The following is a 25,643-nucleotide window of genomic DNA, read 5'->3' on the forward strand; positions in this document are numbered from 1 at the left end:
TAACTTGAAACAAGACATTTTTCTGGACAGGTCAGGTGCATTTGGCTCATCTTAAGTCTAAAAAGACATTTTGTACTGAAAATAAGAGAAAAACACTTGGTAAGATTTCAGTTTTTTGCAGCTTGAAACGTCTCTTGAAGGTGTAAATTGGTTTCTTAAAAAGAAATTGCGGCTGCTCTCACGTGTAAATCACAAACACGGAGCACCAAGAGTCCCAAATCAACGATGCATCATTTCCAATGCACTGCTAAATATGCATGCACAACAAATCAGAGCACAAGCAGCATGTCACTCTGATATTAACTGTTAGCAACTCAGCGTTTGTGTCTCCAGCCTGCACGCCTTCTTCTGTCAGAGCTTCATGCTTCTTTCCTGCTGTGTTTGCTTCTTTTCTTTCCTAATCCTCTGCCTGTCAGCTCTGACATTTCTTCATTAGCTTTGGTGTGATTCCCTCCATGTCGCTACGATAATTTACTGACTTTAAGAGCAGAGCATTTGAGTTAAATCTGCAGTCATTCAACCTCATCCAATTTCTCCCCCTCCTGATATCACCTGTAGAAATGACAGCCATTCCTCCCACAGCACCCCAGATATACCACATGCAACATGCAGCGCAATCTCCAGGCTTATGTAACGACATGATGAGGAGGAAAAGGACACAATCTTTAGATCAGAGTGTAGACTGAGAGCCCGTGGAGGCAGGGGGGTGCTGGGAGACACTCGACAGGAGAGATATTACCTCAGTAATCTACACTGAGGGAGTGAGCTGGAGAGCAGGCCGACCTTGAAGAGTTTAACCTGTCAATCAAAACACTGTTTTCCTCTCTGACAGGCAGGGAGCAGAGCCTCGAATCTGTCAGACGTAGCACGTATCATCATCTGTGCTCCACTTTCCTTTCAAACAATACCTTCAGCGCTGTGTGTTTGGCTTTTTATGCACGTTTCACAGCAGACACACAGGGTTAGGAAGTTTAAATGCTGCGTTTGGAGCAGCTCAAACACATTCATCTCATCAAACTGGACTTCCTGGATCATGCTTCTCCCGCCAACGCAGCCAGCATGGCCAAAGCAGCAGAAACAAACTTGAAAGGTTGGGTTTCTTAAAATTAATGAGCTCCATGGCTGACTACATACCCGCTTCCAGAGAAATGGGTACTGAACGTTCATTAAAAGTTAAGAAACATGTTTGCTTCCGCTCTCAGGAGTGGATACTTTTGTATATTTCATCTGTGAAGTGACTTCGGATGATGGAGGACCATTTCTATGGCCCAAAACACACTGCAAAATAAAGAAACATGTTTAAAAATGGATTTTAAAATCCTACCAAGTGCACGATTATGACTTTCCAAGCAAGTCATAATCAGACCTAAAGGAAGCTCTCCACGTCCCTACTGTGTTCATGTCTGTTTCCTTCTTGTCATACATGTGTGTGATCGGCAGGGGGGGGGGGGGGTCTCAGGAGGATGAACCTGACAGCTAAAGCATGTTGTAAAGCTGCAGAGTGATGTTTACAACATGATGGAAGACAAAGCAGCAGAGAGCTACGCTGTGATGACAAGTATCATAAGCTGTGGTTCCAACAAAGAGTCCAGGAACTGGCTCCAGGGTCTCATGGAGCCATGTTTCAGCTTCAAAAGAAGTCAGTTTGTTGAGGACTTTGAGTGGGATGCAAATAGCGTTAGCATTAGATGACAGTTAAAGATGCATTCCCCAGGATTTCTTCCGTTTTAACAGCTGTTGTAAACTGGATCTCCACTGACACGTTCAGCTGAAGGTCTCCAGTTTACAGGGTCACTCTTTGAACTGGAACACCAGGAGCTGACAGAGACACATTCACACTACCAGGCTTGAAGAAGGTGAAACCAAGGTGCCTCTTATATGAGAACGTTTTACCTAAAAATTCTAAAAACACATTGAAAAACATGGAAAACTCCACAGACTGAGAAGAAACCTAGCCAGATGCTCATTTTGCTGAAATGCAGTCAGCAGATTCAGCAGCACAAGCATTCAGAAAAATTCCACTCCTGAGGCCGTTTTCATAAGTTTTTGTTTTGGGTTTGCTTAAACGCTGTTCCTGTGTAAAGGCCAAAACCCAACAATACCTTTGCGTCTCTATCCTTAAACTGTGTTTGTGTGAACAACTCCAAGTCAATCACACCTGGATCCTTGGAAACTACATGTCACTAGGTAGGGCTGATTTCAGAACTAAATTTAGACCCCAGATCACAGTGGTAATGGAGAGTATGTAACACGTACACAGTCAGCTTACAGCAGTCATCTTAAGTCCCATTTTCACAGAGCAGTTCAGTTTGGTTTGTCTCGGCATAGCACACATTCTACAACGTTTACACTGACAAAAAATAATAAAATAAAATAAAATAAAAAAAAATTAATAATAATAATAATAATAATAATAATAATAATAATAATAATTAAATACAAAAAAAAAGAAAATTAAATAAAATTGAAATAATTATTTTTTATAAAATGAAAAAATAGATAAATAGATAAATAAAAAAATAAAAATAAATTAAAAAAAAAAAATCCCGAGACAGACCCCCAAATAACCGAGACAAGCCGTCCCACTTTTTGGGACCCTTGCGTAGGGGTGCCAGACTAAACTGGTCTGATCCTGGAAGGTGGCTGGAACAGCCGCTGCTGTATTTCTCCTGGTGGCACACAGTCTTCTCTGAAAAAAGCTTGATTGCACTTTGTAACAAAGAGCTACATGCCAATCACAAAGAAGACAAAATGCTGGATGTCTACCATCAATGCTCTTTATTGACTGTGTAGCATTTTTCTTCTTTGACAGATTTATTGCTGTTATTTAACTGATGCAGCTATCGGCATCCGGCTTACACGCAGCCTACCAAGAGGGGGCACTGGACTAGACTGCTTGGTGGGAACAGGACTTTCGGAAATGATTCTCCTCCTCCATCCTCAGGTTTCTACGATGCAATCATCATCCCTCCTTCTTGCTTGTGTAACATTTCCCTGAACATGTTTCTGTATCATTCTGCAGAAAGTGTATACATATAAAGTCTGTCTGCTTTTAGTTTTCACTATAGACATTCACAATGTAGGAACGATGCGTCATTATTTTCTGACACCACCTGCCAACTTAATAAGAAAAGCACTGAGGCGTTTTTTCCACTTCACCTCAGTGCAGAATACTATTTCTGTCATGAGCACTGTTGCTCTGTTGATGTTCGACGCTCAAGCCTCGCAACATGCTGCAACATCAAGGCCACACGAGCTGAACGTCAGGGAGGCGTTACGCATTCAAAGCTCTGATTGAGTGTAAAGTGTGGGTTAAAAATACCACAGAGGAAGATTTTAGCTTCAGAGGCAAGGACATGGGAGCAGCTTTGTGAATGAAGAGCGTAACACTGGGTCCTCTCTGCTTTGGCACGCGACAGCGAGTCTCCTACTACAAAACGAAGCCCGTCACGTGCTTAGCAACTGTTTTCCCAGCATGCCTCACAACAACCGAGCTGTATGTCTGCATTAAGCAGATCTCTGTGAGCACAGGACTCCACCAGGCTCGCCATCTGCTCTAAGAGAGACTTCCTCCACCTCTTCAACCATAACTGAGCTTCTGAATAAGACAGAGAGGAACCCAGAGCACTCTTTTCTTTATACTGTCACCCAGAAGCATCGTTCTGTCGTCCGTTATGATGTTTTATTCCACACAGCTCTCTGTTTTGCGGGTTATATTGAGCGACAGTGAAGTATAAATGTAATAAGGTGGAGGGAGCAGAGGATTGGATATGAAAGAAGACGCCTCTAACCTCCAGACGAAGCTGTAGCTTGTGTTGTATCATTTTTACAGCTCTGTTTTAACAAGAAGAAATCGCTCTTCGTCCCATGTGACACCCGGTTTCTTCTTCACACCACGGAGCATGAATCAAGCGTTGTGTGGAGAAATGCATCACCTTGGTAAAACGCAGACTCTGCAGCAGCTGTGGTTCGACACCCCGACTTATTCTGCTGCTGTGACTCAATCACAATCCTCTCCTTGTTCTTTTGATGGCTTCTCAATGGGAGAGTAATTACGAACCCCAGAGATCACTTTGAAAGGTAAACTCGCCTCATGTGGAGGCAATGATTTCAGATGACAACAGTCAGGGGTCAGGTGAACAAAAAAGGGATGTAAGTGGAGAAATAGTGGTTACAGAGAGCGGAGATTATGTGACGTGTTGTGTTTGCAGCTGTGACTCAGTATGTCGTCTCCTGCAGCGTTTCATTTCCTTTTATCTGACAGTTAGTTCTTGAGCTTTTTAGACATGGCTTCTTTCCAACAAAAGTCAGAGACATCCAGATTTCCAATGCTGATCATCAAGCCAGATCTTCTTGAAATATGAGGGATCAGCTCAGACAAGATCATAGCTGCACCGAATGAAAACTGTAAATATTAAACATGTTCAAGTACCTGTTGTGGATTGATAGCAGGAATGAAACGAAAGCCAACCAGTGAGGAAGAATATGAAATGCTACCAAAAACGATCAACTTTACCCCTTTTTGTATGGGGTTTGGAGCCTATCCCAAGGTGAACAGGTCTCCTATCACACAAAAGAGACAACCATTCACAGCTGAAATACACCAGATGCGTCCGGAGTACGTCTCCGTGCTGTCAAGGCAAATGGATCAAAAAGGTTTCCATTCAAGTCAATGTGTCAACTTACACTGGATCTGTTCTGTTGTAGTCCGTCTGCGTGGCTGGTCTGTCACATCGTAAGCAATACGCAGCCATCCTATTTTTGGCGGACGCAGAGTGATGACGCACAAATTCAGCGTAGGAAAGATCAAATGACACCCAGGAACTTTCAAAATAAAACAGACCGTGTAAAATACAGTTCGTTTTTAAGATGACTAAGATGACGAATAGACATAACCAGCGGAGCCAGACCAGGAGTCAACAGGCGTTTCCAATGAGCGGTTCAATTTGATTTGTCTCAGCATAGCACGCATTCTACAGTGTTTACACTGACAAAAAAAAGGAAAAAAATTAAATGAATAAAAAATAAGATAAATAAATAAAATAATAATGATATAAAAAAATGAATAAATAAAATAAAATAAAATAAAAAATACAAAAAAATACTAAATTAAAAAAAAAAAAAAAAAATCCCGGGACGGACCTCCAAATGACCGAGACGAGCTGTCCCACTTTTTGGGACCCCTTTCGTAGGGGTGCCATACTTAACTGGTCTGATCCTGGAAGGTGGAGCTACAACACTCTAACGAGCAGAGCCAGACCAGGAGTCAACAGGTTGGAGGTTTTACAGCCCAACATGAATGAAGAGAGACTTTTCAATGTAGTGGGATGAGCAGGAACTCCTTGGTCTGTGACTCCAGCTGTCTGTCAGTCAAGTAGCTTGTCTGACTAAAAACACAGCCAGTGTAGGTTGACAAACACAGTCAAGACACAGCACAACAGAGTCACTGTGAAGACATACCTGGTGTATTTCAGGCGTCACACTAACTCACACCTATGGGCCATTCAGAATGATAAACCACCTGATGCATGAACCCATACATGCACAGAAAGAACATGCAAACTCAACACGGATAGGCTCCTGTGTGGCCAGAGACTCATACAAGGAACCTTCTGGCTCAAGATAGACTAATATGGATTTTTCCAGGCCGATACCGATACAGATTATTTGAGGCTGACAACCGATATTTGAAGCCGATATTAAATTGCAGTCAAAGTGCAAATACTGGTGTCAAAATTTTGAACAATACAAACTCCAACACTCAACTTCATGAAATACCTTTAAGCATAAGTTTATTAAACAGGGTCAGCAGCATGTTTTATAAAGTTTAATGAAAACTTAAAAAATGAATAGCTGAAGTTTTCTACGGTAAATTAAGTTTTCCAAAATTTTAATGTAACTGCAATAACGGTAATAACTGCACTGCTGATTGGCTGTTACCCAACCAGTCTATCCCTACTTCTGGCTGTAAGGCAACAGAGCTAACCACTGCACCATCAAATTCCACCATGACTGGGAAACTAGATGGAAGTCAGAAATGAAGGTTGGTTTGTTATAAAGACAGGAAGGTTGGTTTACCTTGGGTTGAAGGAAGAGACTTATGCTGTGTCCGCAATTGCATACTCTCGCCAGTTTACTTCCATGAAGTGCACTGTGTACATGCTAGACCTACCAGAAGATTGTGCAAATTCTGACAGGGTAGTGTTGTCCCAAATCAAACACTGCGGCTTCACTCTTACCCTAAACTACGATTGCATTTCACAACCGTTTACAGAGTGTGGGAAAAGTCCAGCATTTAACACACAAATATTGACCGTTTTGAGTGCGCAAGCTGAGAAATCAAAGTGCACTGCCATAGACGGTAAAAAAAAATGGTTGAAGTGAGGTCACCACAAAAACTGCTCCCCCTGGTGGCTGGCTGCAGTACAGGTCAAAAAATCCATCTCCCCAGTCATTCCAGATGGGCTGTGGTCAAACTTTAAAAAATTAATACACCTGGTAGAAGTGTTTGTCACGTCAGATTGTTGTGGTGATTTGAAGATATCATTTGGCTGTTTGTATTCAAGTTCTCTGTTTTTGGAAAAGTTTCATTTTCATCAGTTATAAGAGTTTAAAAATGAGGTTTTACGTCACGTTTTACGACAACTGACAGCTGCCGTTCTTGTGTATTTTTTTGGGGAATTGTAAAATATGTTGGGAGGTAAAGTCAAGAAGCGATTAGACGCGGGAACAGAAAAAAAATTATGTCATTTTTGCCACTCTCCAGGAGTCCCTCACAGTCTTTACTGCACAGACTCTGGATGCATAACTGCTACCAATGGCTGCGCCTGTGACAGGGGTATTTTGGCTTTAAAACCACAGCTAATGGTGTGAATGCACTTATGCACTCAAATTGCGTAATTTGGGACACAGCACTAGTCTTCAATGTCACACAAGTATGGTGTAGACCTGAATCAGGACTTCAATAAATGGTTAAACCCCCCAAAGCTAAAATTGATTGGTTTCCCCTTCTGTTTCAGCACACCTCACTTGGTTTCTGTGTTGCAGGTCGGCCTTTGTCTACGTGACGCCTCACAGATTTGTGTGCACGCCACGGCTCGTCTAAAGACATGAAAAGAGTGATCACAATATCTGAGCGCAGGCCTCTCTCCCTGAGGCGCTGCGCTGTCCTGTAAGGACACTGGCCTCTGAGCAAACAAGATTACATTGATGAACAGAGGCGGGCTTGTTTACTCCTCGTGTCAAGGTACTTTGGGGGTGACTCACTGTCAGCTGGGAGGAGAAACTTCGGAGACGGGAAGCAGCTCTCAGGTAACCCGAGGAATTAAAAGAAAACTCGGATGTAGAGTTTACTTTTCTCAAGCAGGGGAAACTTTCAGGTCATGTAAGGACGACGAACACCTCGTTCTGTCCTCTTTAGATCTGTCCTAAAACGACCTGCCTGAGTGAGGTCAGACTGAACAGACCAGCGCTTGGAGTTTGTCCTGTCTCCACACGCAACGATGCAAACTTCTCCTAATTATTCTGATTTTCTTGGTCATGTGACAGCTTGTCGTTAAGGCACAGCTGTTTAATCCCGTGTGTCAGCTCAGAGGAATCTTCCCATGTGAGAGGAACACGATGACTTGATGTTTACTGTGTCACTACATCCCTACCGCCCTCTCCATCTAAACACTGTTCATGGACTGGACCTGTTTGAGTCACATATGATCATGATTGATGTGGACATGTGTCTGGTCTGCTGTGCAGCTGCCACAGAGATCAGGAGAGCAGGAGAGATAGCTGTGCGCTTGGTTGGCGGACGGCCATTTGAGAGCGGGCTCCATCTTGACTCAGGGAGGTTGATTTCTATCTGATTCTCTGTCATTTCCCACAATGCCTTATCTGTCTCCTGGAGGCTGTACTCCTGTAACTGCTGGAGGGAGGATGATTGTTAGTCATGCACATGCCTGAGGCATCAAACAGAGCTCAAATGGCCGGTGTTTGAGGAGGATGTATCATAAAAGTCTGCAGCAGATGGATATGGAGGTCTGGGATGAAAACAGGACCTGTGTAGTAGCACTTCAGCCGAGATGAGCAGCTTTTTACAGGAGGATGGAAACTCCACATGAAATAGAGGCAGGATCAAAGACATGTGACCTATAGAAAGCTTTCAGGGCTTCAGGAACACAGTCTTCATGTTTCTGTAGGGATCCTGTTTCACTCACATGTTGCAAAATGCACGTTTTCCTCAATTGTGCATCGGTTGCTTCTTGTGATGTCACCCAAAATGTTTCTAACTTAACTTTACAGTCAGTTGAATGTGGCTCAAATATTTGTTCTTGGTAGATTATTTCTTTGTCATAAGAATGCTTCATGAGCGCAACCAAGGAAACAAACCCTATGTTTTGTACAAACAAGGGATACACATGGTAAATCAGCTTGGCTGGTAAAGTGCTCATCGTATTTTCAGGATTTTCAGACCTAAAGGAATAAGAAATGTTGCCCATATGTTGTGTCTTATCTAAAGTTTAGCCTCCGTCCACTAGCTGGAGTTGGAGCACAGGTTGATATCCACTGCCGCAATGCTCTAAAGCTCTACTACCTGGATGTAAACAGTCACAGATGACAGATATCATGTCATAACATGACATGGTTTAGAATATAATAGAATAGATCACAATAGAATAGATCAGAGTAAACAATAATAATAATAATAATAACAAATTAAATCGACAAATAAATTAGATTAAAAAATATATTAAAAAATAGATCAGAGTATCATATTTCATGATAAATAATAAGAATTAAAAATAAAATAAAATAAATCAAGTAAAAAAAGAATAGATCAGAATATATCAGAATAAATAATAAGAATAAAAAATTAAAGAAATAAAAAAAAGAAATAAAAAAAGAATAGATCAGAATGGAATAGAATAAAAAATACTTTATTTATCCCCTGGGGGAAATTTAGGAGTCACAGCAGTAAAACAAGAAAACAAAAGTAAGAAAGTGTATAGAAAGCGCAAAAAAGCTCCATAAGAAAATAGATGATGACAGCTTGTCCATCATTGTCCAGTCAGCCAGCCTCCACCTCCACAGGGTCCAGGACTGAGCTTCTTCAGCAGTCTGTTCAGTCTCTGTCTCCTGGATCCTGTCTTATCCATGTCTGTGAATAGCATGATGCTACTCTGCCTTCTGGTATTTCTCTGTTGCTGGGTTAGCATGGCTAGCTTGTCCATTATATTGGAGATAGATCATACGTTCCCAATAACCATGGATGGAAAGAAAGGTCGATGTCGACACTTCTTAGCTCACACTTGAGAACCAGCACGTTGTCCTCACCTCCTTCTCCATATCTTGTGGGAAACATCCGGCCTTGCACCTGTTAGCATTGATATGCAACAGGCTGCTAACAACTGATCTCATGACAAACACAGGAGCCTGGACTTGTTGTCAAATCACTGACGACGTAACCAGTTTGGTGTCCATGACCAACAAATGAACCATACAAAGCAATGACCCACTACAAATGCAAAAATGACAAAAATGACAAAAAACGGATGAAAAAATTCCAAAAACGGACAAGGAGGAGAGAGCTGCCACGTGTTAGTCACATTGACAAAGAAACTGATTTTAGATTTCCTGCATCTTGTTCCAATAAACAACTTGTGCTCAGTTTGGTTTTCACAGCAGTTTCCAACCTTTAGATGTGTTGATTAGTCAGAGTTTAAATTTCTAACCCGTTATCGTTCAAGTCCCACACAGGTCATCTGGACTTGTTTTTGTTATTTTGTCTTCTCTTTTTGCAGGATTGACTTTTTTCTTGCCCAGTATACCTCGTATGGCCACAAAGCTTTACACAGTTTGAATTTTCCTGCTATCCTTAATGGTTTAGGAGTTACGGTAATTTAAAGAGCACTTGTAAAACGGGAGCAGGTTTGGTTTGACATTGATGCCTTTTGTCCTCTGTGGAGGGATTTATGAGCAGCCAAGCTTCTTTCTGCCTCATGTTGATACATTTTCCATACGTCATGGATCACAAGACATGATCGTTATGAATCACAGATCTACTGAGATGCCTTGCACCAGATAGATGATGTGCATCCTGTCCCCCATTTTTGCGGTAAAGCATTAAACATTCAACACTCCTCTAACGTGGAGCCTTTTATTGAATTTGCATGACATGAGCTCCATAAATAAAGCCCTGCTGGCCTGCTGCATAATGTCTGAATAACCTTGCAGTGTCAGAGCCCAGGAGGCAGTAAACTGTGGATGTGTTTCTGCAGAGATCATGTATTCTGTCCTCCTCAGGTTTACGGCAGCTCCATGTAAATCATGAGGTGTGAACAGGTGTGTCTCCCTGTCTCTGTGGAGCTCGGTCTCTGTGTGCAGCGCTGCACTGTATGAACTGCATCAGTGTTCACATGCTACGAAGGGCAAGCAAGCTAAACTAGGCCAAAGGGGGGGTTGTCTCCATGGTGACAGCAGCTAAAGAGCCTGATGCACCTGTGTAACGCAGATACTTGTCATGTTTTCTGGAGTATTATAACAACATAAGTGGTCTGAATCCATTTACAGCTTCATGGAAACTGCACATCTTTTCTCCTTTGTCACAACCAAAACATGTGGCAGGTGGGTTGTCTGTCATATAGCAGCTCTGTAGGAGCTTTTTATACATGACTCTCTATATGTCAGGCCACAAGCACACATTAAAGGACATCTGATGTGACGTGCATCATTAGATGCTCCTAAAGTGCTCTGCAGGCGTCAGATTTGAAATGTCAACTGCACAGAAGCAGCTGTATTGTTGTAAAATGTCACAGTTAAGGAAAGACTTCTGAATGATACAGATAGCATCGTTCATGTCTGTACATTTCCAAACAAAAGATCAGTGAGATCACATCCTGCTCTGTGTTTAAACACTCAAAATATCATGTTAGGCTTTTCATGGGATCTTTTTTTTTGAAGATTTGTTCTGCACACATTCATGCGAAGTTTCATACATGCACAGTGGGGAAAATAAGTATTGAATAAGTCAACTTTTTTCTCATCACATTTATTTCCAAAGATGCAATTCAAGCAAAATTTCTACCAGACATTGGTATTAACTCAAATAATCCACACATGAAAAGAAATCATGACATTCAAGGCCATAAATAATGATTATGTTGGAATTAAGTACGATAACACAGGAAAAAAGTATTGAACACACTAACTGAGACTCATCTAATACTTAGTGGTGAAGCCTTTGTTTGCAATGACAGCTTCCAGAAGCTTCTTGTATGTTTGAACTAATGGCCCACACTGCTCAGGTGTGATTTTGGCCCATTCCTTTGCACAGATTGTCTTTAAATCTGAAATATTCTTTGGTGCCCTCTGGTGAACCCTTTTCTTTACTTCTTTCCACAAATGGTCAATTGGATTGAAGTCAGGTGATTGACGAGGCCATTCTCACAGATTGATTTTCTTTTTTAGAAACCATCTGAGATTCAACTTTGTCGTGTGCTTTGGATCGTTGTCCTGCTGGAAGGTCCAGCCTCGTCTCATCTTCATCATCCTGGTGGATGGCAGCAGATTCAGATCAAGAATTTTCCCATACATGGCTCCATTCATTGCTCCGTCAATTATATGAAGTTTGCAAATACCATAAGATGAGAAACAACCCCATGCCATGATGCTTCCACCTCCAAACTTCACTGTTGGTGTAGTGTTTTTGGCTGATGTGCAGAGCCAATTCTCCTCCAAACATGGTCTGTAGTATGACAGCCCAAAAGTTCAGTTTTGGTCTCATCTGCCCAGACAACATTCTCCCAGTATTCTACAGGCTTGTCAAGATGCTGTTTAGCAAACTTTAAACCAGCTTCAACATGCCTTTTCTTGAGGAATGGAGTCTTGCGGGCTGAGCATCCATAGAGGCCATGGCAGTGGAGTGCATTGCCTATTGTTTTCTCTGTAACAATTGTACCTGCTGCCTCCAAGTCTTTCTGGAGCACTTTCAGGGTGGTCCTTGGCTGGTTGAGTACTCTTCTGACTGTCTTTCTGACTCCCTGGTCAGAAATCTTCAAGGAGCTCCTGTGCGTGGCCTGTTGATGGTAAGGTGGTGCTTCTTCCACTTGTGAATAATGGCCCCAACGGTGCTGACTGGAATATTCAGGTGCTTTGATATAAGTCTGTAACCAGTTCCATTCTGATGCTGAGCAACAATCAGGTTGTGAATGTCTTCAGAGAGCTCTTTGCCTTTACCCATCATGAGGTGTGTGGTATTTAACTGCTTGGTGAAAAAAACACCCTTTTTATAGGACCATCAATTTGCTCTAGCCCAGCTGATGTTGGTTTTGCACTAATTGGAAGTTCAAGTAATAATTACTGACAGATTTCAGGTGGTACAGTGCATTTCCTTGCCAAAGTATTCAGCCTTTCCATTTTTTTCCTGTGTCATCATACTTAATTCCACATAATCATAATTTATGGACCAGAACGTTGTGATTTCTTTTCATGTGTGGATTATTTGAGTTAATACCAATGTCTGATAGAAATTTTATTTGAATTGCAGCTTTGGAAATAAATGTAATGAGAAAAAAGTTGACGCGTTCAATACTTATTTTCCCCACTGTATAAATCCCCCTTCATTTTTTTCATGCATGCAAACTATCAGGGCTGGAAAACGGCGCCTAATGCATCAGCATCACAGGCAGACCGCCGCAGCAGCTGCCTTTAAAGCCGCCCTCAGCCTCAGGTTTTCCAGCAGATGATCAAAGCTGGTCTGAGCTGCTTGACTCAGAGGGCGAAGGCGTCCATCGACTCCAGCTCCTCGCCCTCGCCTTTGAGAGGCCCAATTGGGTTTCCATTTGCTCCTGTTGCCTCGCCGCTATTACGGGGGAGTCGATGGGAGATGGTGAAAGATGCTTGTTGCTATTTCTGAGCACGACGACAGAGGGGAGAGCGAGTGAAAAGAGAAAAGTCTGCACATGCTGTCATTTCTTCTCTTTCAGGAGGATTTTAAAGCGTGATTAGTAAAGTCAGGTGAGGGCTCGGAGAAAGGGCTAAAAAGTCGACCCCTGCTGAGATGACTGCTGCATCAAGACGTACCGACGGTGGGCTTTCATGCTCTGGGAACAAAATCCTGTGAATTTGTTTAGACTGTAGCTAAAACGCTCACATCACAGGAGCTGTTTGCTCAGTTTGAAACCTTTCTTTGTTGAACTGTTACACAGTGTGTGTCGCTATATTCTTGCTCTTGTGCTTCTTTGTCGTTGCTTTAATTGTGGAGCCTGTTTCTCTTTCTCCACATTAACCAGGATTCGTGTCTTTCTGTCACATTTTTCTGGTTCTGATCTGCTCAATTATTCCAAAGAAGCGAGGACTAATGAAAATGTGTCTGCCCCACAAACATAACCCAGCCTAAAATTAGCAGAATCTCTCAGCTGATCAGGATCTCAAAGCGGCGTGTGAGCTGTGATTCTTCGAGGAGCGAAACACCTGACGTAGTTTTCAGAAATAACCGCACAGACACAATCTTTGGAGGTGTTTCGTTACCTAGCAACTCGTCTGAAAACCTGCTTTGACGCTAACAGAGAAGTCTTACGTTAGCCAAACATAGTATGAAACACACACCACATCCACGAGGATCCAACAAGCACGACTTCCTCTCTGGGAGCTGTCGCTGTCGTCAGGAGGGAGAAGTTGAGCATCCTCTCAGAGGTGGAGGAGTGTTGATGAAAGTGCGCAGGCAGAAGGTCCACCGGTGTTTGAACACAACGAACAGACACTGAGAATTACACTCTGATGTTTAATTTACAGCCCACTGTGAGCCAGAGCGGCATTAAACAAGCATCTGGGCTCTTTGGCTCAGGACGCTGAAACACTGAGGAGAAAACTCCGCTAGTTAGGAAACATTTCAGAAAGTTACTGCCCTCCATGGGGCGTCAAGTCATGAAAACAGGAAATAAAAATGTCCACACTGCTCTGCGCCGACTGCTCTTAGCCTCCGGCCTCGTATATGCAAAGTCAGAAGCTGAGCAGGTATCATCAGTGTGATTGAGTTCACCTCTGTGCGCCGCTCAAATATTTCCCCGACAGATTAAGTTTGCTAAACACACAGTTCAGCTCAATTAGCATGAGGAGAAGAGATGGGCATGGAGCCGAGGGGGGCGAGGGAGGGGGAGGAGAGGGAACTAAACCGCTTTGGATTTGTCCTTTCAGTCCAACACAGGGAGAATCTGAAGCCGCTGAAGGCAGGAGGGAAAACTGGATCCACTTTGGGTTTGGATCTGGTTCAGAGGCACAGAAAGACCAGAAGAAAGATTCTTGAAGGGAGAAGGAAAATCTACCCAGGAAAATGTGAACATATAAATATGTTGTTGTTCCTTTCTTCTTCTTGTCCCCTATGTGTTGTTTTTCTTGTTCCTTTCTTGATGTTGTTGTTCCTTTCTTGTATTTATTGTTGTTCCTTTCTTCTTCTTGTCCCTTTCTTGTTGTTTTTTTTTGTTCCTTTCATCTTGTTGTTGTTCCTTATTTGTTGTTCCTTTCTTGTTTTTGTTGTTTTGTTTCTTCTTGTTGTTCCCTTCTTCTTGTTTTTGTTGGTTCTTTCATTCCTGTTTTTGTTTTTCCTTTCTTCTTCTTGTTCCTTTCTTCTTGATTTTTGCTCCTTTTTTCTGTTTTTGTTGTTGCTTTCTTGTTTTTGCTGTTCCTTTCTTGATCTTGTTCTTTTTTTGTTTCTTTCTCCTTCTTGTTGTTCCTTGTTTTTGTTTTTCTTTTTTGTTGCTCCTTTCCTTATTTCGTTGTTTCTTTCTTGAACTTTTTTTTTCATTTCTTGTTTTTGTTGTTGTTGTTCCTTTCTTGTTTTTTTATTGTTCCTTTCTTGATCTTGTTGTTTTTTTGTTTCTTTCTCCTTCTCGTTCCTTATTTGTTGTTTTTGTTGTTCCTTTCTTGTTTTTGTAGTTTCTCTCTTGTTGTTGTTGTCGTTCCTTATTTGTTTTTATTTTTTGTTGTTCCTTTCCTCATTTTGTTGTTTTTTTTCTTGAACTTTTTTTTTTGTTCATTTCTTGTTTTTGTTGTTGTTTCTGTTGTTCCTTTCTTGTTTTTTTGTTGTTACTTTCTTGGTCTAATTGCGTTTTGTTGTTGTCATTCTTCTTCTTCTTCTTCTTCTTTTTCTTCTTCTCCTCCTCCATAACGGATCTCTCGTTTAAGTTACCTTTCTGGGATGCTGATTTGTTGCATTCTATCTTTTTCTTGTCACAATCCTTCCCTTTTGTCCAGACGCTGAACAACATTAACAGGTTCAGTGCCTTGCTCATGGGCACTTTGGCATGTGAGTGCAAGAGCTGGGATGGAACCCCAGACTCTACCACTCAGCCACAGCTGCCCCTAACCTCACCCAGTGAGAATCTGGGAAAATCAGATACAACTCCTCCAAAGACGTGATGATGTTCTGCAGTCCGTCAACAACAAAAATTTGAAGAGAAAATATCTTTGTTTTTAATCTCTTAACTAAGATGTTACATTAGAGACAGCTGTTTCTTTTTTTAAAGGAGTATTCTGCAGACTACATCCTGTTTATTAATGTTAGTTTGTTCTAAACACCTCTCATCTGTTTGTTTCCAGGCAGTCAGAGTAGTTGAACCATGGCTCAATCCCCTGAGAGGAACAGAAAAACACACCACCCAGGTATCAGACCCACCGTATGCACCTCACACCTCCACACATCCATGCTCACTGCTTCCACTCCACCACATTCCCCCAAACTCTGCTGTTAAAGCCTCCCCGTGGTGTTACACAAAACAAACGCTGCTGATATTGACACTGACTCGCTTTGAAAGCGCCTCGAGCTCTGGCGTCACCGTGACTCACGAGAAGCCGATCTGAGAGCGGTTTGAGGAGCTCGGCTGCCCCAGATATTTCTGAAAGTCAGGAGCAGATAAGGAGGAAGCTGCTTTGATCCTGTTAATATGATGCCAGCCATCTTTTAACGCCACCTTTTGCTACATTAGACGATTTGCCTTTTTCCTGCCAGCGATCGGCAGAGTGGGCGGGAACGTTCAGGCTTTTTTTCTGAACACTACTTCTCTGGCTCTTCATCAGAGGAATAATGTTACACGGAGGATTTTCTTTTATATTCAAGCGCTGAGACACATCATATACTCTACTTTGGATGTAAAGCAGCAGAGGAGAGTCACTCATGTTTGATTCAGGTGCTGCCAGCTGAGTTTAAGCATCTGTCCACAGCGCAAAGAGACAGAAATATCATTTTAATACCGTTTCATTTCTCTTCATGGTTTACTCGATGAAATGACGCTCTCATTTTGGCTTGTGTCTCAAATCTTCTTTATTCGTGTGTTTTCGTCCTGTCTGAAATGTGTGTATGTTGCTTCCAGTTCTTTTCAGCCAGCCCCAAGTGGACACTCCAGGAACTGCAGCTTGATTAAGATTAAGATCCCTAAGACGTCAATGAGGAAGAAAAATGAACACAGAAGGAAAAACAGACTCTAAAGACCTCAGTGTGTTACGTCTTGGTTCAGGCTAAGTGTGAAAACCTGACTCCTTTCCACCCATTGGAGGAGAGAAACCACAGATGGTTCCCATGATGCAGCCAAGGACATAAAACCCTCGTCTCAAACTCCTTGTTGCCTTTCCAAGGCCTGGAGCTCTGTGTCCTGCGATGGAGAGCTTTGAAGGTGTTTTTCCTGCCTTTCACACTCGGCTTGTTTTCACTGAATGCATGTGGACAGCTGCAAATTGCCGTGACAACAGCTGGTTTGAGGGTCAGCGCTTAGTTTTAAAGCTTCTTTACGTCTAACTTTAGAAAAAAGATTATTTTTAACAATGATAAATTTTGAAATATGGAGATCATTTGTCCGTCAGTTTTTGTGTTAATTTCTTTTGTTATAATAATTCATGTATTTCATCAAGAACCACCCCTTCTATGTCCTTACAATATCTACTAACGTTAAGAAACCTCTGAACTAAGAAACCACTATATAAAAAAAAACAATTTGGTCTAAGATTAATAAAAACATGTTTATTGGTGTGTCCTTGTTGCTGGTCAAAGTTATTTTGCTCCTGAGGTTAAGATCCACAAGAAGTTGAGAACAAACAGCTGCTGTCTCATGTTTTAAAATCTTATTTAAATAACTCCTTGTCATTAAAAATCACTTCTTAAAAAGAGTCTTACCCAAGGTAGGCAGCAGTATGTTACACTCATTACAACCATAGACTGTAAAAAAAATAGACAATAGATGTCATCTTGCTTTGCTCAAAGTGAGTTTGCCACAAAAACTGCTCCCCCTGGTGGCTGGCTGCAGTATAGGTTAAAAAAAATCCATCTGCCCAGTCATTCCAGATGGGCTGTGGTCAAACTTTGAGAAATTAATACACCTGGTAGAAATGTTTCTCACATCTGATTGCTGTGGAGATTTAAAGATATAATTTGGCTGCCTTGTATTCAAGTTCCCTTTTTTCTGAAAAGTTTGGTTTATAGGTTAAAAACAAGGCTTTATGTCACATTTAATAGAATAGAATGGGATAAAATATTCCTTTATTGATCCCACATGAGGGGGATTTGCCAAATGGATACAGTTAGAGTTGGCGTTATAGCTTTGCATTTCAGAGTACTCCCTTGGTTAGCCGAGCAGCCTGCTTGAGCTTTCCAAGGAGTGCATAGCAAACCCCCCATACGTACATACAGATTAGAGGGATGCATAGAGAGTTTTAATAGGAGGAGGCTGGGGTGGAGGAGGAATTATTAAGACAGTAGCAAAAAGGTAGCAGGGACGAGACAGAGTGATGACGTGATTTAGATACACCGCCTTGTCGTTAGACACACACTGTGATTGGTTGAGAAGAGTTGGAGATTAAACATCAGCCTGTCAGCTGATCACAGCTGGGCGTATGACTGCATGAACTTACACTTACTCCATTAACAAAAAAAAAAAAATATATATATATAGTAATAAAATAAGATAATAAAATTAGAAATTTGAAGAAATATAGAAAATATTACTATTAACATATTTACATAAAAACAAATAAGTACAATTACAAGATCAGCATTTGACCATAACAGTGAGTACTGGGATGATGGGCAAAAAAAAATAAAACCCAGTATATATATATTTTAATGCTGAATGGTATAAGGCGAGAGTTTGATAAGGTGAGAGTTTGAGTTGATGATTGACAGCTGCTGTTTTTGCGGTTTTTCTTTCGGGGATTGTAAAATATGTCCGGAGGGAGAGATAAGAAGAGATCAAACTCTTGAAAGAAAAAAATACTTATTATTTTTTGTCACCCGGCTCCACTCAGATTCTCCCAGAATCCCTCACTGTCTTTACTGCGCAGACTCTGGCTACACAATGGCGGCGCCCATGACGGGAGAATTTTGGCTTCAAAACCGTATAATGGTAAATATCGGAGCCACACTGTCCACTCTATATACAGTCAATGATTGAACTGTTTACTACTTTTTGAGATCAAGTTAGGGGGCTTTTGCCTTTTATTTTGAAAGGACAGCTTTAATGAGACAGGAAATGACGGGAGACGGTGGAGGAATGACGTGCACTGAATCCTTTTGGGACTGGGAATCGATCCTACAACCACTGTGACGAGGCTCAGGAAATTACTCTGATAGCTGAAGAGGTGACAGAATAATTCATAAGCACTGTTGAGGTACCTTTGAGCAATCCTTACTCACCTCCTATCTGTGCTTCTCTCTGTGCATTTGGGTGCGGACTTCCGCTGGCGCAGTATGATGCTGAATGTTTGCAAACCATTAATCTAACTTTAGAAACTGTCTGAAAGTCTAAATGAGTCATTTTTATCAGGATTGAGATTTTGCTTCAAACCACACGTGCTGAAACTCTCAGGTGAGTACGCCAGGTTTTCTCCCTCAGGAAGGTGAAGAAGTTTATCAGAGAGAAGCCAAAATGTTCCTTATCAGAAGTTCCTTATCTCAGAATGTGCAAAAACCTGGATGAAAACCAAAACCCTGATCACGTTTTCTTCAGCTTGTGGCCTGATTTCTCACTAAACTTCACTGAACAGGTTTCTGGAGTCTCATGCCAAAAAAAATCCAGTAAATGTGCACAAACTAAAAGTCTCTGAGCGACTACTACTCTCCAAATCTGACGCCATCTTTTGAGCCTTTCCTGTATCTGTCGTGGCCTGTGAGTCAGCTTCCAACAAGCCTTGACCCCTGAGGTTGTCACAAAGCCATCGTTTTTCAGAGGATAAAAAGCAGGAAGAAGCAAACTTCCTTCAATTCAACACGCAGCAGGTGTAGAGATGGCGCTGCTTTTCTGTTCCTGCCCGGACACGAACAAAAAAAAACGGACCAATTCAAAAGTTTGAGGTCCGTCCCTGAAGACTTGGAGCATGTCCGAGAGTGTCAGAAAGTCCAAACGGTGATTTTTAGGGCACTACTTCTTTCAAAAACCCTCTTCAGAATCAGTCTTTCTTTGCTGAGAGGGAGCAGAAGAGATACTGGATCATTTCTTCATGTTTCGACTTCATTTCTTCCAACATTTCTACACTATCCAAGCAGAATTCACAGAGCGTCAAACACTGAATATAATTCCTGGAGATTTATCAGGATGTGACTTTGTCCTCCTCCTGAAGTCGTATGCAAATACTCTGAAAGTGAACTGATGAATTTGTCATCCCTCCAAAGAAAGCGGAGGACAGCTGAGCTCACAGAATATCAGTGAGCCACTTGTCTCCTCTCAGCCCAGAGAAGCAAACAGGGTCTGTCTTTTGTATTTGTCATATCTCCTCCAGCCCACAGTGACCGCAATGTGTCTGAGACACTTTGGCTCACAAAGGACTGATCGGCGCGAGGAGCCGGGGGAACTGGAGCATTGTGGGGAATGGCTTCCCCGTGGCCGTTTTGAACACGCCAGGCCATCTCTCCACACGTGTCTTCTTCTCTTAAGCTCGTCCGAAGGGGAATTTTCTCTCTCAGTATGCAAGGATCATAAAGCTGAAGAAGCCGCTCTGATGGTTACTAAACGCTGTGTGGAAGCTCAGAGCACGCGCTGGGCGGTGATATTCAGTCACCTGACTTAAATGAAACACTGGACTCCATAAAACCCTGTTTTAGCGGGAACAGAAGCCGGTCTCAGATCTCTTCTTAAAGTCTACCTGGTGATTCACAGAACTTCTCAGGTCATAGTTTTGCTCTTACAACCTTGAAATACAGTTTCTCATTCCGCCTTTGTGGGGCGCTGTCTGGCTAGTGTCACACAACAATACAGAGGCTCAGATTATTTTAACCAACAAGGCCAAAAATGAAACAGCAGCACAGTGGGTTTACAAAGAGGAACAGGGGCTGCTGTCAGTCCTATCGAAAAATCAGCAAAACTAGACAACAACCTGTCAAAGGACGAGGATTTCACCAGCCAAACAGGTGCATGTTTCAGAGTTCGACTTCCCACCACTGGTCGTGACAGCTTCTCACGACTATGTTGGTGTTCTGTGTCACATGTGGCGTCAGGTCGGATGCCTTATCCAACCAACTATCTCAGAAACTTGGAGTCAGTTCTCAGTACCCAAGACAAGTGAGTCGTGATCTGGGTTTTTTCTGTGTTTTTCTTGTTGTACTTCTAGTTCTTCTTCTTATTCCTTTGTTTTAGTTGTTGTTGTTCCTTTCTTGTTGTTGTTGTTCCTATCTTGTTGTTGTTGTTCCTTTCTTGATATTGTTGTTGTTATTTTTCCTTTCTACGTTTTGTTCCTTTTTTGTTGTTGTTTCTTTCTTGTTGTTCCTTTCTTCTTGTTGTTCCTTTCTTGATATTGTTGTTGTTGTTGTGTAGATGTTTCTTTTCCTGTTATTGTTCCTTTCTTTTCGTTGTTGTTTCTTTCTTGTTGTGGTTCCTTTATTTTTGTTGTTGTTGTTCCTTTCATCTTGTTGTCCCTTTCTTGATCTTGCAATTGTTTCATTCTTGTTGTTGTTCCTTTCTTTTTGTTATTGTTCCTTTCTTGTTGTTGTTGTTGTTGTTCCTTTTTTGTTATTCTCACTTCTTGTTGTTCCTTTCTTGTTGTTGTTGTTTCTTTTTTTGTTATTCTCACTTCTTGTTGTCCCTTTCCTGATCTTGCGATTGTTTCATTCTTGTTGTTGTTCCTTTTTTGTTATTCTTTTCCTCTTCTTGTTCGTTTCTTGTTGTTGATTTTTTTTCATTTTGTGATTGTTCCTTTCTTCTTGTTGTTGTTTTTCCCTTCTTGTATTTGTTCCTTTCTTCTTCTTGTTGATGCTTTTTATTCCCTTTTGTTCCTTTGTCTTTGTTGAGTAGATGCTTTTGTCCAAAGCAATGTAAAACACAAGCAATAATTTAGACAAAAGGAAAAACCTTGTTAGCATGACAACAGTGCAACGAGTTATTTTGCTGTAGGTGCTGCCATTAAGTGCAGGTTTCTAATTTATCTATATTTATTTCTTGATTTTTTTGTTCTTCTTTTATGTTGTTTTTGTTCTTCTTCTTCTCCTCCTCAGCCTACATAATGGGTTTCTTGTTCACTGTACATTTCTGGGAGGTTAATTTGTTGCATTCTTTTCTATTCCTGTCACAACCCTTCCCTTACGTCCACACTCTGAACAACACTGAGAGCAAATTAAGGTTTAGTGCCTTGCTCAGAGACACTTAGGTATGTATGCTCCTACCCTCGCCCAGTAGGAATCTGAGAAAATTAAACCCAACTCCTCCAAAGACGTGTTGATGTTCTGCAGTCTGTCCACCAAGCAGCAGTCGGGTCATTAGCATACATTAAAAACCTAATCTACTTTCAGCAGAGCAAACTTTGTAAACCCATCAGAAAGTGCTCTGGATCGATGAGGTTCCCTTCATGTAGCATGTCCAGATAATTCATCAGATCGACTGAATAAATGCATCTCGTGGCCTCGCAGTCATCCGTCACTCCTGCACCTCTTCCCGGAGAATCGCTCGATATTCATGAATGAAAAGTAATATTCAGTCTCTGACACCGTTCATGCTTAAAGCTCATTCATCAAAGGATGAATATGCTTACAGTGTTTCACCTTTAAAGCACGGGGGAGTTTCTCTGCGCTTTGACAGAGTTTTACTTTGTGAGCCAATTTACTCGCTGGCTCAGACCTGGATGAGTAAGAGCTTAAAAGTTGTGACAGTCACGGTCAGAGTCATCACTCCTCAGAGACGAGGACGGACACGAACGTGCAAAAGCAGAAACAAACTCAGGGAAGACTTTCCAGCCGTTACATAAAGATCGTTTCACCCTGCAGCAGCTTTTAAAGCCGAGTACAAACCTCTTTTTCTGCTTTCTGCACAATGACCCAGACAACTCTGTTACCTCCTGACATTTTCAAGCTCTAAAACACACTCGCAAATTAGCAGAGAGGAGCAGAAACTGCTGCCAAAACACTGGCTAATGACTGAACGGAGCATTAGGCTGTGGAAAAACATCCACATTATTACAAGAGATGAAATAAATCAGTCGGTAAATCATTTAACGCACATAAAGCCTGCTTTTTATCATCATTATAATGTGTTGTTTTATCTCTTGTATCAGAGTAAGCTATTCTTTAAGAGGATTGAACGTGTGACGATGCTACACGGAGATTTTAACCCGATCATGAGCATGAAGGATGATTAATACGCCTGCTAATGGGAGGAGAGTCAGACGTCACTGGGTTTGAGGTCAGGTAGCCGGCATTAACGGCAGTAAACCACGGAAAAGTGAGGGTGGGAAGAGCACAGTGCATCAATCACTGCTGACAGCCGTGACAGACGCAGGGGAGCTTCATCATCCAGAGAGGAGAGGGTGCTCCAGAACGTCAAAACACACACAACCGAGGAAATCCTCCCATCCTTACACCACAAAAAAAAAACACCACAGGAGACGGACTGTGAGGTGTTGAGATGTTCACGGTGTGGAAACATAAAGTCATATCTCCTTGGAGTCCACTGTGGAAGAATAAGAAATGATGCTATTCTAAAAATAATTGGTGAAGTGAGAGAAATAAATGAGACTGAGCCTCTCAGGAGGGAGAATTAATCGTATTGGTTATGGCACTTAAACACTCTTACTCACTGATGCCAAATTGTCGGCTTAAGAACAACCTCCAGACTCTCTGGGAAGAAGAAACTGATAAATTTAACAAGTTTCTTAAAAAGTTTCACTACTCTAAAAGAAGATTTGATGCAAACTGACACATGGTAATGTCAGCAGACTGTGAGGAGCTCCTTAGGAAGCCAGTTCTCTTCCAAGAAAGGTTGGCGTGCTGAGGAAATACTCATTTAAATCATTTCAAATCTGGAAATACAGAGGGTTAATTATGTCTACTGAACCATCCACCACTAAGTTTTTGGAGCTCCAGTTTCACATGACACTCATTTCAGACATGTAGTCTTCTCAAAGTCATAAGTCTGTTTATGAAGCAGCCAATATTGGAAATACGGGCCTAATTTAACCTTTTTCGAGCTAGAAAAAAAGCTACCCCTCCTTGCTTTTTACATTTGTCTGTTTACACGACAATGTTTCGCCCCAAAATTCAAAAAAACAGTGAAAAAAATCTGTGTTGACACGGAAATGCTGAGGGACTGAAAACGCTACAGTAAGCATGCCAGGCCTGTAGTTGGCGCTATAACTGTGTTGTCCAGAAACAGCTTTTGGTAGATCTTGTGTATTGGTGAATGCTAGAAGCAGAAGTGGAGTAACAGATGCAAATTTTGTTGAAAGACAGTCAGCAAATTCAGCAGATTGAGCAACACAAGCAAGTTTCCATGAAGCTTACGGAAAAAGACCAAATGGAGCAGTACCACTGGAAACCGTGGGGGCAGTGTTGCTGTTACTACCCGATACAAAGCTTTAGTGAGACACGAAGAAGAAATAACAATGGGGGAACTTTCTTTTTTTGGAGAAGTTTTGTTTTCATAGGTTAAAAATGAAGCTTTAGCACGTTAAACAACGAATGACAGCTGTCGTTCTTGTGTATTTTGGGGGGGAATTGTAAAATAAATCAAGAGGTAGGGCCACAACTGCGCAGACTCTGGCTGCCAATGGCCGCGCCTGTGAGGGGGGTATTTTGGCTTCAAACCTGTCCAATGGTAAAAGTACTCAAAGTGAGCTCACAGGAAGTGCAGGAAGCTCAGTTAAGGGATGAACTCTATCCATAAGTTGTAGTTTTCTTTATACCAGTCTTCTTGATTCCTTGTTATAAAACCTTCGCTGGCTTTTGCCGATCTCACCCTCTTTAACACAGGCCCCCCTCCATTAAAATGAACCCAAACACAGACTATGAAAGCGTTGTGAACACAAAACATCATGTAAAGCCTCTTCTGCATCCGTCTGCTCTTGGCTGACTCCAGTCCAGCGAACTGAGCTCACAGCTTCCCGAGCTACAGGCTCAGGGGCCATGTTGGAGGCTCAGTGGTGAATATTAGATTGCACGCCTCCAGATCTCATTAAAGGAAGCAACAGGACAATGTCTGCATCTCAAATGAGACCAGAGGCCATCAGGCGTCCTGACTCCCGGTTGGACGTACTGATTTGATTGATACTGTGTGTGTGTCTGTGCGTCACAGTGGAACAGGAGGGTGGGATGTCCTTTTCGGTAAATGTAATTAGGCTGCTTTTACAAATTACACAATTGATGGAAAATTGGAATTTGGGATTGTGCAGCACGCTGTGAATGAGAGTCTTTATGGCATCCATTACATGCACAGGGCATGTGATGGAGTCAGTGAAGAGGAAAATGGACAAACACTCACCGAGTCTTCTGTGAGAGGGGCTTCCTCCTGCTGCTTCCTGTCCACACGTCAGCTCACTGCAAAGAAGAAATACAACGTCGGTGTTCAAAGGACGATAAGACGCCTTCATCATGACGAGAGATAAGTCCCCCGGCATATTCCAGCCACACTTCTCGGTTTAACTTAATGAAATGTGTCAAAAGGCTCTATGAAGATGTATGAAAGAGACTTGGAAATGAAATTACAGGGTCAATGTCCAGAGTTAGCTTCAAATTATAAACCGCAGGATTAAATAACCACGACTCGCGCCTGAAGGCAGGACGTTCATAGTGGTTAACTGGTAGCTTCTAATTAAAACAATTCAGCACAAAAACAACGTCCTCTATTAGGGAAAAGACAGAGGCCTGTGGTCCAGAGAAGAGATGATGTTTCATCATGTGTAGGATCCTTTTAATTATGTCTGTATCTATGCAGCAAATCATCTGACTCTGTGTGAAGCAGAAGTTATATTTCAACTCTTTATGACACCAGTTTGTCCACTAATCTACTGCTTATTTTTTCCAATAAGTCAGTTAATCACAGTTGTTTTATGTAGGTATATATGGAGGACCAAAACTGCCAAAATTAGAATTATATAAAAGTGAAAAAAAATAAAATAAAAATAAAAAATATATACATAAGTAAATAAATAAATAACCAAAAAAGAAAATTAAAAACAAAAATAAAAAAATATACTTAAGAAATAAATAAAATAAATAAACAAAAATGAAAATTAAAAACAAAAATAAAAAATATATATGTAAGAAAATAAATAAAATTGAAAATTAAAATCAAAAATAAAAAAATTGGTAAAAAAATAGGTAAATAAACAAAAAATTAAAATTAAAAACAAAGTATATATATATATATATATATATATATATATATATATATATATATATATATATATATATA

The 25,643-nt window shown here is 41.4% G+C and overlaps 1 protein-coding gene across 2 annotated transcripts in view; it reads right to left on the minus strand.

Annotated features, from left to right (window-relative positions):
- The window catches only part of syt1a (synaptotagmin Ia), a 252,824-nt gene that overhangs the window by 160,655 nt on the left and 66,526 nt on the right, over positions 1–25,643 (minus strand). For both annotated transcript variants that reach the window (XM_074697777.1, XM_074697779.1), the window contains exon 2: positions 24,711–24,766. The gene's annotated coding sequence lies outside the window, so the exon portion shown is untranslated. The remainder of the gene's footprint in view (positions 1–24,710; positions 24,767–25,643) is intronic.

This window comes from Halichoeres trimaculatus, unplaced genomic scaffold (genome assembly GCF_033239565.1).
Source record: "Halichoeres trimaculatus isolate MK-OKI-2021-1 unplaced genomic scaffold, fHalTri1.1 fHalTri1_scaffold_21, whole genome shotgun sequence".
Classification (NCBI taxonomy): domain Eukaryota; kingdom Metazoa; phylum Chordata; class Actinopteri; order Labriformes; family Labridae; genus Halichoeres; species Halichoeres trimaculatus.